This window comes from Arachis hypogaea, chromosome 14 (genome assembly GCF_003086295.3).
Source record: "Arachis hypogaea cultivar Tifrunner chromosome 14, arahy.Tifrunner.gnm2.J5K5, whole genome shotgun sequence".
In the NCBI taxonomy this organism is placed as follows: Eukaryota; Viridiplantae; Streptophyta; class Magnoliopsida; order Fabales; family Fabaceae; genus Arachis; species Arachis hypogaea.
The window spans coordinates 50,176,087-50,187,035 of NC_092049.1; the positions used below are offsets into that span (position 1 = coordinate 50,176,087).

The 10,949-nt window shown below is 42.2% G+C and overlaps 1 non-coding gene across 1 annotated transcript; it reads right to left on the reverse strand.

Moving 5' to 3' along the window:
- Positions 1 to 245: 245 nt before the first annotated feature.
- On the reverse strand, positions 246 to 353 carry LOC112746495 (small nucleolar RNA R71). The gene has a single exon (XR_003174376.1). It is a non-coding gene; the product is annotated as a small nucleolar RNA R71 (small nucleolar RNA).
- Positions 354 to 10,949: the final 10,596 nt, after the last annotated feature.

Below are 10,949 nucleotides of genomic sequence, written 5' to 3' on the forward strand. Positions count from 1 at the left end.
ACTGCAAGTTTCATGGACTTCCATCTGAAGATCCTTTTCAGTTCTTAACTGAATTCTTGCAGATATGTGATACTGTTAAGACTAATGGAGTTGATCCTGAAGTCTACAGGCTCATGTTTTTCCCTTTTGCTGTAAGAGACAGAGCTAGAGTATGGTTGGACTCTCAACCTAAGGATAGCCTGAACTCTTGGGATAAGCTGGTCAAGGCTTTCCTAGCCAAGTTCTTTCCTCCTCAAAAGCTGAGCAAGCTTAGAGTGGATGTTCAAACCTTCAGACAGAAAGAAGGTGAATCCCTCTATGAAGCTTGGGAGAGATACAAAGGACTGACCAAAAAGTGTCCTTCTGACATGCTTTCAGAATGGACCATCTTGGATATATTCTATGATAGTCTGTCTGAGTTATCTAAGATGTCATTGGATACCTCTGCAGGTGGATCCATTCACCTAAAGAAAACGCCTGTAGAAGCTCAAGAACTCATTGACATGGTTGCAAATAACCAGTTCATGTACACTTCTGAAAGGAATCCTGTGAATAATGGGACGCCTATGAAGAAGGGAGTTCTTGAAATTGATACTCTGAATGCCATATTGGCTCAGAATAAAATATTGACTCAGCAAGTCAATATGATCTCTCAGAGTCTAAATGGAGTGCAAGCTGCATCCAACAATACTCAAGAGGCTTCTTATGAAGAAGAAGCTTATGATCCTGAGAACCCTGCAATAGCAGAGGTGAATTACTTAGGTGAACCTTATGGAAACACCTATAACTCATCATGGAGAAATCATCCAAATTTCTCATGAAAGGATCAAAAGCCTCAACAAGGCTTTAATAATGGTAGAAGAAACAGGTTTAGCAATAGCAAGCCTTTTTCATCATCCACTCAGCAACAGACAGAGAATTCTGAGCAGAATCCATCTAGCTTAGCAAACTTAGTCTCTGATCTATCCAAGGCCACTGTAAGTTTCATGAATGAAACAAGAACTTCCATTAGAAATTTAAAAGCACAAGTGGGCCAGCTGAGTAAAAGGATCACTGAAATCCCTCCTAGCACTCTCCCAAGCAATACAGAAGAAAATCCAAAAGGAGAGTGCAAGGCCATTGACATAACCAAAATGGCCGAACCCAATGAGGGAGAGGAGGACGTGAATCCCAAGGAGGAAGACCTCCTGGGACGTCCAGTGATCAATAAGGAGCTTCCCTCTGAGGAACTAAAGGACTCTGAGGCTCATCTAGAGACCATTCATGAGCTCTGATGAGTATTCCTCTTCTGAAGAGAATGAGGATGTTACTGAAGAGAAAACAGTCAAGTTTCTTGGTGCAATCATGAAGCTGAATGCCAAATTATTTGGCATTGATACTTGGGAAGTTGAACCTCCCTTGTTCATCAATGAACTAAGTGATCTAGATCAACTGACATTGCCTCAGAAGAGACAGGATCCTGGAAAGTTCATAATACCTTGTACTACAGGCACCATGATTTTTAAGGCTCTGTGTGACCTTGGTTCAGGGATAAACGTCATGCCGCTCTCTGTAATAGAGAAACTGGGAATCTATGGGGTGCAAGCTGCTAAAATCTCATTAGAGATGGCAGACAATTCAAGAAAACAGGCTTATGGACAAGTAGAGGACGTGTTAGTAAAGGTTGAAGGCCTTTACATCCCTGCTGATTTCATAGTCCTGGATACTGGAAAGGAAGAGGATGAATCCATCATCCTAGGAAGACCTTCCCTAGCCACAGCAAGAGCTGTGATTGATGTGGACAGGGGAGAATTAATCCTTCAATTGAATGAGGACAACCTTGTGTTTATAACTCAAGGATCTCTCTCTGCATCCATGGAGAGGAAGCATAAAAAGCTTCTCTCAAAGCAGAGTCAAACAAAGCCCCCACAGTCAAACTCTAAGTTTGGTGTTGGGAGGCCACAACCAAACTCTAAGTTTGGTGTTGAACTCCCATATCCAAACTCTAAGTTTGGTGTTAGAGAGTCTCAACAAAGCTCTGAACATCTGTGAGGCTCCATGAGAGCCCACTGTCAAGCTATTGACATTAAAGAAGCGCTTGTTGGGAGGCAACCCAATTTCTATTTATCTAACTCTATTTTTTTTCTTAGTTATATGTCTTTGTAGGTCCATGATCATGTGGAGTCACAAAATAAATAAAAAAATTGAAAACGTATTCAAAACAGCAGAAGAAAAATCACACCCTGGAGGAAGCACCTGTCTGGCGTTCAACGCCAGAACAGAGCATGGTTCTGGCGCTGAACGCCCAAAATGGGCAGCAGCCTGGCGCTGAACGCCCAGAACAAGCATGGTTCTGGCGTTCAACGCCAGAAATGGCTAGTAAATGGGCGTTGAATGCCCAAAATGGGCACCAACCTGGCGCTGAACGCCCAGAGTTGTGTGCAAGGGCATTTTTGCATGCCTAAATTGGTGTAGGGATGTAAATGCCTTGACACCTCAAAGATCTGTGGACCCCACAGGATCCCCACCTACCTCCACTCACATCTTCTCACCCCTCTTTCACAAAATCCCATAAACACTCTTCCCCAAAAACCCTTCACCAATCACCTCAATCTCTCTTCTCCATCACCTCTTCACCACTCACATCCATCCACTCTTCCCCATAAACCTACCTCATAAACTCCACCTACCTTCAAAATTCAAAACCAATTTCCCACCCAAACCCACCCTAAATGGCCGAACCTTAACCCCCCTCCCTCCCCTATATATAGCCCTCCATTCTTCCTCATTTTCACACAACACAACCCTCTCCTCTCTACTTGGCCGAAACACACTTCACCCCTCTTCTCCATATTTTCTTCTTCTTCTTCCTCTATTTTTTCTTTTATTACTCGAGGGCGAGCAATATTCTAAGTTTGGTGTGGTAAAAGCATAAGCTTTTTGTTTTTCCATTACCATCGATGGCACCTAAAACCGGAGAATGCTCTAGAAAGGGGAAGGGAAGATAAAAGCTTCCACCTCCGAGTCATGGGAGATGGAAAGGTTCATCTCCAAAGCCCATCAAGACCACTTCTATGATGTTGTGGCCAAAAAGAAGGTGATCCCCGAGGTCCCTTTCAAACTCAAAAGAAATGAGTATCCGGAGATCCGACATGAAATTCAAAGAAGAGGTTGGGAAGTTCTAACAAATCCCATCCAACAAGTCGGCATCCTAATGGTTCAAGAGTTCTATGCCAATGCATGGATCACCAAGAACCATGATCAAAGTAAGAACCCGGATCCAAAGAACTACGTTACAATGGTTCGGGGGAAATACTTAGATTTTAGTCCGGAGAATGTGAGGTTGGCGTTTAACTTGCCCATGATGCAAGGAGATGAACGCCCCTACACTAGAAGGGTCAACTTTAATCAAAGGTTGGACCAAGTCCTTATGGACATATGTGTGGAAGGAGCTCAATGGAAGATTGACTCCAAAGGCAAGCTGGTTCAACTAAGAAGATTGGACCTCAAGCCTGTGGCTAGAGGATGGTTGGAGTTCATTCAATGCTCAATCATTCCCACTAGCAACCGATCTGAAGTTACTGTGGATCGGGCCATCATGATTCATAGCATCATGATTGGAGAGGAAATAGAAGTTCATGAAGTCATCTCTAATGAACTCTACAAAATAGCCGAAAAGTCATCCCCCATGGCAAGGCTAGCTTTTCCTCATCTTATCTGCCATCTATGTTACTCAGCTGGAGCTTTCATAGAAGGAGACATTCCTATTAAGGAAGAGAAGCCCATCACTAAGAAAAAGATGGAGCAAGCAAGAGAGCCCATTCATGGAGCTCAAGAGGCGCAAGAAGCTCATCACCATGAGATCCCGGAGATGCCTCAAATGCATTTTCCTCCACAAAAATATTGGGAGCAAATCAACACCTCCCTAGGAGAATTAAATGCCAACATGGGACAATTAAGGGTGGAACATCAAGAGCACTCCATCATGCTCCATGAAATAAGAGAAGATCAAAAAGCAATGAGGGAGGAGCAACAAAGACAAGGAAGAGACATAAAAGAGCTCAAAGACATCATTGGTTCCTTAAGGAGGAAACGCCACCATCACTAAGGTGGACTCATTCCTTGTTCTTACTTTCTCTGTTTTTTGTTTTCTATGTTATGTGCTTATCTATGTTTGTGTCTTCATTACATGATCATTAGTAGTTAGTAACTATGTCTTAAAGTTATGAAAGTTCTATGAATCCATTACCTCTCTTAAATGAAAAATGTTTTAATTCAAAAGAACAATAAGTACATGAGTTTCGAATTTATCCTTGAACTTAGCTTAATTATATTGATGTGGTGACAGTGCTTCTTGTTTTCTGAATGTATGCTTGAACAATGCATATGTCTTTTGAAGTTGTTGTTTAAGAATGTTAAATATGTTGGCTCTTGAAAGAATGATGACAAGGAGACATGTTATTTGATAATCTGAAAAATCATAAAAATGATTCTTGAAGCAAGAAAAAGCAGCAAAGAACAAAGCTTGCAGAAAAAAATAGGCGGAAAAAAAAAAGAGGAGCAAAAGCAAGCAGAAAAAGCCAAAAGCTCTTAAAACCAAGAGGCAAGAGCAAAAAGCCAATAACCCTTAAAACCAAAAGGCAAGGGAAAATAAAAAGGATCCCAAGGCTTTGAGCATCAATGGATAGGAGGGCCTAAAGGAATAAAATCCTGGTCTAAGCGGCTAAACCAAGCTGTCCCTAACCATGTGCTTGTAGTGTGTAGGTGTCAAATGAAAACTTGAGACTGAGCGGTTAAAGTCAAGGTCCAAAGCAAAAAAAGAGTGTGCTTAAGAACCCTGGACACCTCTAATTGGGGACTTTAGCAAAGCTGAGTCACAATCTGAAAAGGTTCACCCAATTATGTGCCTGTGGCATTTATGTATCCGGTGGTAATACTGGAAAACAAAGTGCTTAGGGCCACGGCCAAGACTCATAAAGAAGCTGTGTTCAAGAATCATCATACTGAATTAGGAGAGTCAATAACACTATTTAAACTCTGAGTTCCTATAGATGCCAATCATTCTGAACTTCAATGGATAAAGTGAGATGCCAAAACTATTCAAGAGGCAAAAAGCTATAAGTCCCGCTCATATGATTGAAGCTACGTTTCTTTGATAGTTTGGAATTAATAGTATATTCTCTTCTTTTTATCCTATTTGATTTTTAGTTGCTTGGGGACAAGCAACAATTTAAGTTTGGTGTTGTGATGAGCGGATAATTTATACGCTTTTTGACATTGTTTTTAGTATGTTTTTAGTAGGATCTAGTTACTTTTAGGGATGTTTTCATTAGTTTTTATGTTAAATTCACATTTCTGGACTTTACTATGAGTTTATGTGTTTTTCTGTGATTTCAGGTATTTTCTGAATGAAATTGAGGGACTTGAGCAAAAATCAGATTCAGAGGTTGAAGAAGGATTGCTGATGCTGTTGGATTCTGACCTCCCTACACTCAAAGTTAATTTTCTGGACCTACAGAACTCAAAATGGCGCGCTTCCAATTGCGTTAGAAATTAGACATCCAGGGCTTTCCAGCAATATATAATAGTCCATACTTTACCCAAGTTTAGATGACGCAAACTGGCGTTCAAAGCCAGTTCTCTGCCCAATTCTGGCGTCCAGCGCCAGAAAAGGATCCAAAATCAGAGTTGAACGCCCAAACTGGCACAAAAGCTGGCGTTCAACTCCAAGGAGAACCTCTACACGTGCAACACTCAAAGCTCAGCCCAAGCACACACCAAGTGGGCCCCGTAAGTGGATTTATGCATCAATTACTTACTTCTGTAAACCCTAGTAGCTAGTTTATTATAAATAGGACATTTCACTATTGTATTTGACATCCTTTGGATCATCTTTGAATCCGGGATTGTAACTTTGAACATCTTTGGACGCCTGGTTCTTAGATCAGAGGGGCTGGCCATTCGGCCATGCCTGGACCTTTCACTTATGTATTTTCAACGGTAGAGTTTCTACACTCCATAGATTAAGGTATGGAGCTCTGCTGTTCCTCAAAGATTAATGCAAAGTACTATTGTTTTCTATTCAATTCATCTTATTTCGCTTCTAAGATATTCATTTGTTCTTCAACCTGAATGTGATGAATGTGACAATCATCATCATTCCCTATGAACGCGTGCCTGACAACCACTTCCGTTCTACCTTCGACTGAATGAGTATCTCTTAGATCTCTTAATCGGAATCTTCGTGGTGTAAGCTAGAATGATGGCGGCATTCAAGAGAATCCGGAAAGTCTAAACCTTGTCTGTGGTATTCCGAGTAGGATTCAATGATTGAATGACTGTGACGAACTTCAAACTCGCGATTGCTGGGCGTAGTGACAGACGCAAAAGGATAGTAAATCCTATTCCAGCATGATCGAGAACCGACAGATGAATAGCCATGCCGTGACAGGGTGCGTTGACCATTTTCACTGAGAGGATAAGATGAAACCATTGACAAGGGTGATGCCTCCAGACGATTAGCCGTGCCGTGACAGGGCATTTGGATCATTTTCCCGAGAGAAGACCGAAAGTAGCCATTGACAATGGTGATGTATCACATAAAGCCAGCCATGGAAAGGAGTAAGACTGATTGGATGAAGGTAGCAGGAAAGCAAAGGTTCAGAGGAACGAAAGCATCTCTATTCACTGAGCTGAAATTCTCACCAATGATATACATAAGTATTTCTATCCCTATTTTATTAATTATTTTCGAAAACCTCATTACTATTTTATATCCGCCTGACTGAGATTTACAAGGTGACCATAGCTTGCTTCATACAAACAATCTCCGTGGGATTCGACCCTTACTCACGTAAGGTATTACTTGGACGACCCAGTGCACTTGCTGGTTAGTTGTGCGAAGTTGTGAACCATGGTATTGGCATCATATTTTTGGCGCCATTACCAGGGAAAGAAAGAGCGATGAATTTTACATAATCAAAGTGTAATCACAATTTCTGCACACCAGTGCCTCAATCAGAATTTTGTAGAGACGCTGGATTCTGGTGGCCTACACTTTTTAGAGACACTGCTGAATTTTGTAAATCTTATTTTCCATGTCAAAAATTTGGTAATATATCCAAGAGGGACGAGATGCCTCAACAAATTATGCTTTTCTGTGAAATTTTTGATGTTTGGGGCATTGACTTCATGGGTCCATTTTCAAATTTTAATGGTTACTTTTATATATTGTTAGCTGTGGATTATGTTTCCAAATGGGTGGAAGAAATTCCTACCCGCACTGATGATGCTAACGCTATTGTCTCCTTTGTGAGAAACCACATTATTTGTCGCTTTGGATCACCACGAGCAATCGTGAGCGATCAAGGCACCCATTTTTGTAATAGGAGACTAATAGGATTAATGAAGAAGCATGGAATCATTCATAAGGTTGCAACAACATACCATCCTCAGACAAATGGGCAAGCCGAGTTGTCAAACAGAGAGATAAAGCGTATCTTGCAAAAGATAGTCAAACCTCATAGAAGAGACTGGAGCACTAGTCTACAAGATGCACTTTGGTCTTACAGAACCGCATACAAGACACCCATTGGGATGAGTCCTTTCTGCTTAGTCTATGGAAAAGCTTGTCATCTCCCTGTTGAAGTCGAGCACAAAGCCTTTTGGGCAGTAAAGGAGTGCAACATGGGAATTGAGGAAGCCGGAGCTGAAAGAAAATTGCAACTGCAAGAATTGGAAAGCCTTCGCCTAGAAGCTTATGAGAACTCTAGACTATACAAGGAGAAGATGAAGGCTGTACATGATCAGCACATTAAGAGAAAAGAGTTCCAACCTGGGGACTTAGTCCTCCTTTACAAATCTCGACTGAGGCTCATGCCAGGCAAGTTGAGATCAAGAAGGGAAGGTCCATACAGAGTAGAGAAGGCCGTACCGTACGGAGTTTATCACCTAAGCCATCCTTCAAGCTCTGAACTTATCAAAGTTAATGGACATCGTTTAAAGCTGTACCATGGAGAGAGGATGCAGAAAAATAAGGAGCTCGAGATCATCCTCTTGGAAGATCCTCTCATAGCCGAAGATTGAGCAAATGGAGTGTCCAACTTACGGACGTTAAAGCAAAGTGCTAGGTGGGAGACAACCCACCATGGTATGATCGTTCTTTTCTTTATTTTTAGTTTTTCTATTTAATAACTCTTCTCTTTATTAGTACATTTCATGCATCTGCATTTACATACTTTTATTTAAAAAAAAAAACTAAATTTTACGCGACGCGACCGCATCATTGACGCGTCCGCGTCGCAGGAGATGGGAGGAATTAATAAAATGAAAAGAGAGTCACGCAAGATCGTGGCTGGAGGCGTGCAAATGGCACAAATCGCCCCACGTGACCACGTCGCCGACGCGTCCGCGTCACATGGGAACATTGACATCCCACTCGACTGCATGACCCACGCGGCCGCGTGCCCTGGATTTCGACGTATAAAGGGTGCACGACCGAAAGTTGTGCAAGAGTGGTGCTGGATTGGTGCTAACGCACAAATTCTTCCCATGCGGCCACGTGACCGACACGACCACGTCATATCCTCATAAGTGGCCACTCACGCAATCGCGTCACCCAATATTTGGCAATTAATGATTTTGAACAGAGAGTTGTGCGAGTGCGAGGTTGCCCTCGCGCCAGTAGCATAAAATGGGTCACGCGACCGCGTGACCGACGTGACCGCGTCAATTATTATAAGCGCAAATCGCGCGACCGCGTGCCCCACGCGACCGCATCGATTGTGCTGCACAGCTCCACTGATTTGCCACTTATCTTATCTTTTTCTCCTCAAATCCTATTTTCTCTTTTCCCTCCTTATTTCTTCCTCCTCCCTTCTTCCTTCTTCCTTCTTTCTCACTTTTTACACTCTTACTCTCTCTCACCCCCATTAACAAGGTTTTTCTTTTCTTCTTCTCTCCTTACTTTTCTATTTTTCTTCCTATTTTTCTACGTTATCTTCTTTTCTTTTCTTTTTACTTTCATTATTCATATTTTCTTCCTTTTTACTTGGTGTTAGAAATTTATTTGAGTCATTATTTATCATTATATGCTTGTGGATTGTTCTATATTTGTTTGGCAATTATATATTACTTTTTAAAGGGTTGCTTGCATGTTCAATTTAATACTTTCCATACATTATTTCACCATTCATGCTATGTGTTTGTGAAAAAGCCAATATGGCATTATGCACTTTTCTACGTTATTCTATTCTACTATTAAATGCCTGTTTTTCACAAAACCCCTTTTATATTTTATTTGTTGAAAATAATTGTCACTACAAACGTGATGGTTTGTTACAAGTGATGCTTGATTTATGCTACTCATGCCTTTGCCAGCATGCCAATAAACACCTTGCATTCACTTGTCATCATATGCACTAACTATTCTCCATTGATGACTTTTCACATAATGTCATGACCATGTGTTAACATCATTTACCTTTTACTGTGCATTCATAACTACCCTTTTCCGGTCTCTTCCTTGCTCTATCTCTTTGAATCTAATTTACTTTCTCTTTCCTTTTTCAGAATGGCCACCAAGAAGGGCAAAGAGAAAGCTACTCCCAAATCAACAGCAAGGAGAGGAACAAAGAAAGCACTAGTGGCACAGCCTTCTTCAACTGTGGTTAAACCCTCAACAAAGAGACTTAAGAGGATTATAAAGGATAATGATAAAGAAAAAGCCTTCCCAGCAAAGGACACTGCGCGATTTCCCAATCGCTACTGTGAGCAGACGTTCCCCTTCCTGGTAGAAAGGAGCTACAAGAACGAATACCTTCTTATCCTCCAGCCCAATATTGCTACCTTTGTTAAGCCGTAAATTGCACAAAGACAATGGGGTTTCCTACAGAGACAGCCGAGGCAGGTCAATCTTTCTTGGGTAGTCAAGTTCTACTCCAACTTCCACCTGCCAACCCTGCAGTCTGTCTTTGTCCGTCAGAAGCAAGTCCCCATTACAAAAGAGGCCATTCAAAAAGCTTTAGGTCTTCCCCCTGTTCCAGAAGGATTGGACGCCTTTCAAGAAGCCGCACTCAAGCGCCAGATGTACCAATTTGACTGGGATGCCGTTTTCAGAGTTATCGTACTACCTGGCAGCCGTTGGATCAACGGATACCATCGTACCCGCCCTAAGGGAATATCGGCTTCAGCACTTACCTTGGAGGCTCGCGTATGGGCACAGATCATGTCCCATTACGTCTTTCCGAGCACTCACGAGTCCTCCTTCACTGCGGACATGGCCGTTCTACTATGGTGCATCCTTACTGACCAACCTCTGAACCTACCAAGACATATCCGGAATGCCTTGGGACACGTACAAATTGTGGGCAACTTACCTTTTTCCACCTTGGTCTCAGATCTCGTCTCCGCAGCCAGAGTCTCCTTCAGAGCTGGGGACACCAGAGCCATGCTTCCACGGGATGATCAATATGTCCCTAATGGGAAATATATCAGACCCTCAGCAGCCACTACAAGCCAGCCTATTGAACCGGCTACAGACATTCCTCCTTCAACACCACAAGCACCTACCACATACAAACTGCTCCATCAGATACTCGAAAGGTTGGATCGGCAGGAACACAAAGCTAAGATGAGAGAATTCCGTAACAAGCACCAATTCACATACCTCAAGGAGCTGATCATGGGAAAATTCAAGGACTCAGACACCCCGGACTCCATTTCCTTTACCAGCACAGGGAGCCATGATGGTCCCAAATGTGGAGATACTGCTACCAGCCCACTCCTGTTCCTGACAGATGGCACGGAGGACGGTGCAAAGCCTTAAGTGTGGGGAGGTCGGTCAGTACCTGACTTCCGGAGGTAATTTCTCTTCCCTAAACACCAATAAATTAGGATATTTAGTTAGTTTTTCTTTTATAGAATAGGATAAATTGCATAGTAATAGATTAGTTGCATGCATGTTCTACTTGATTGAAAAGACAATAAGTTTC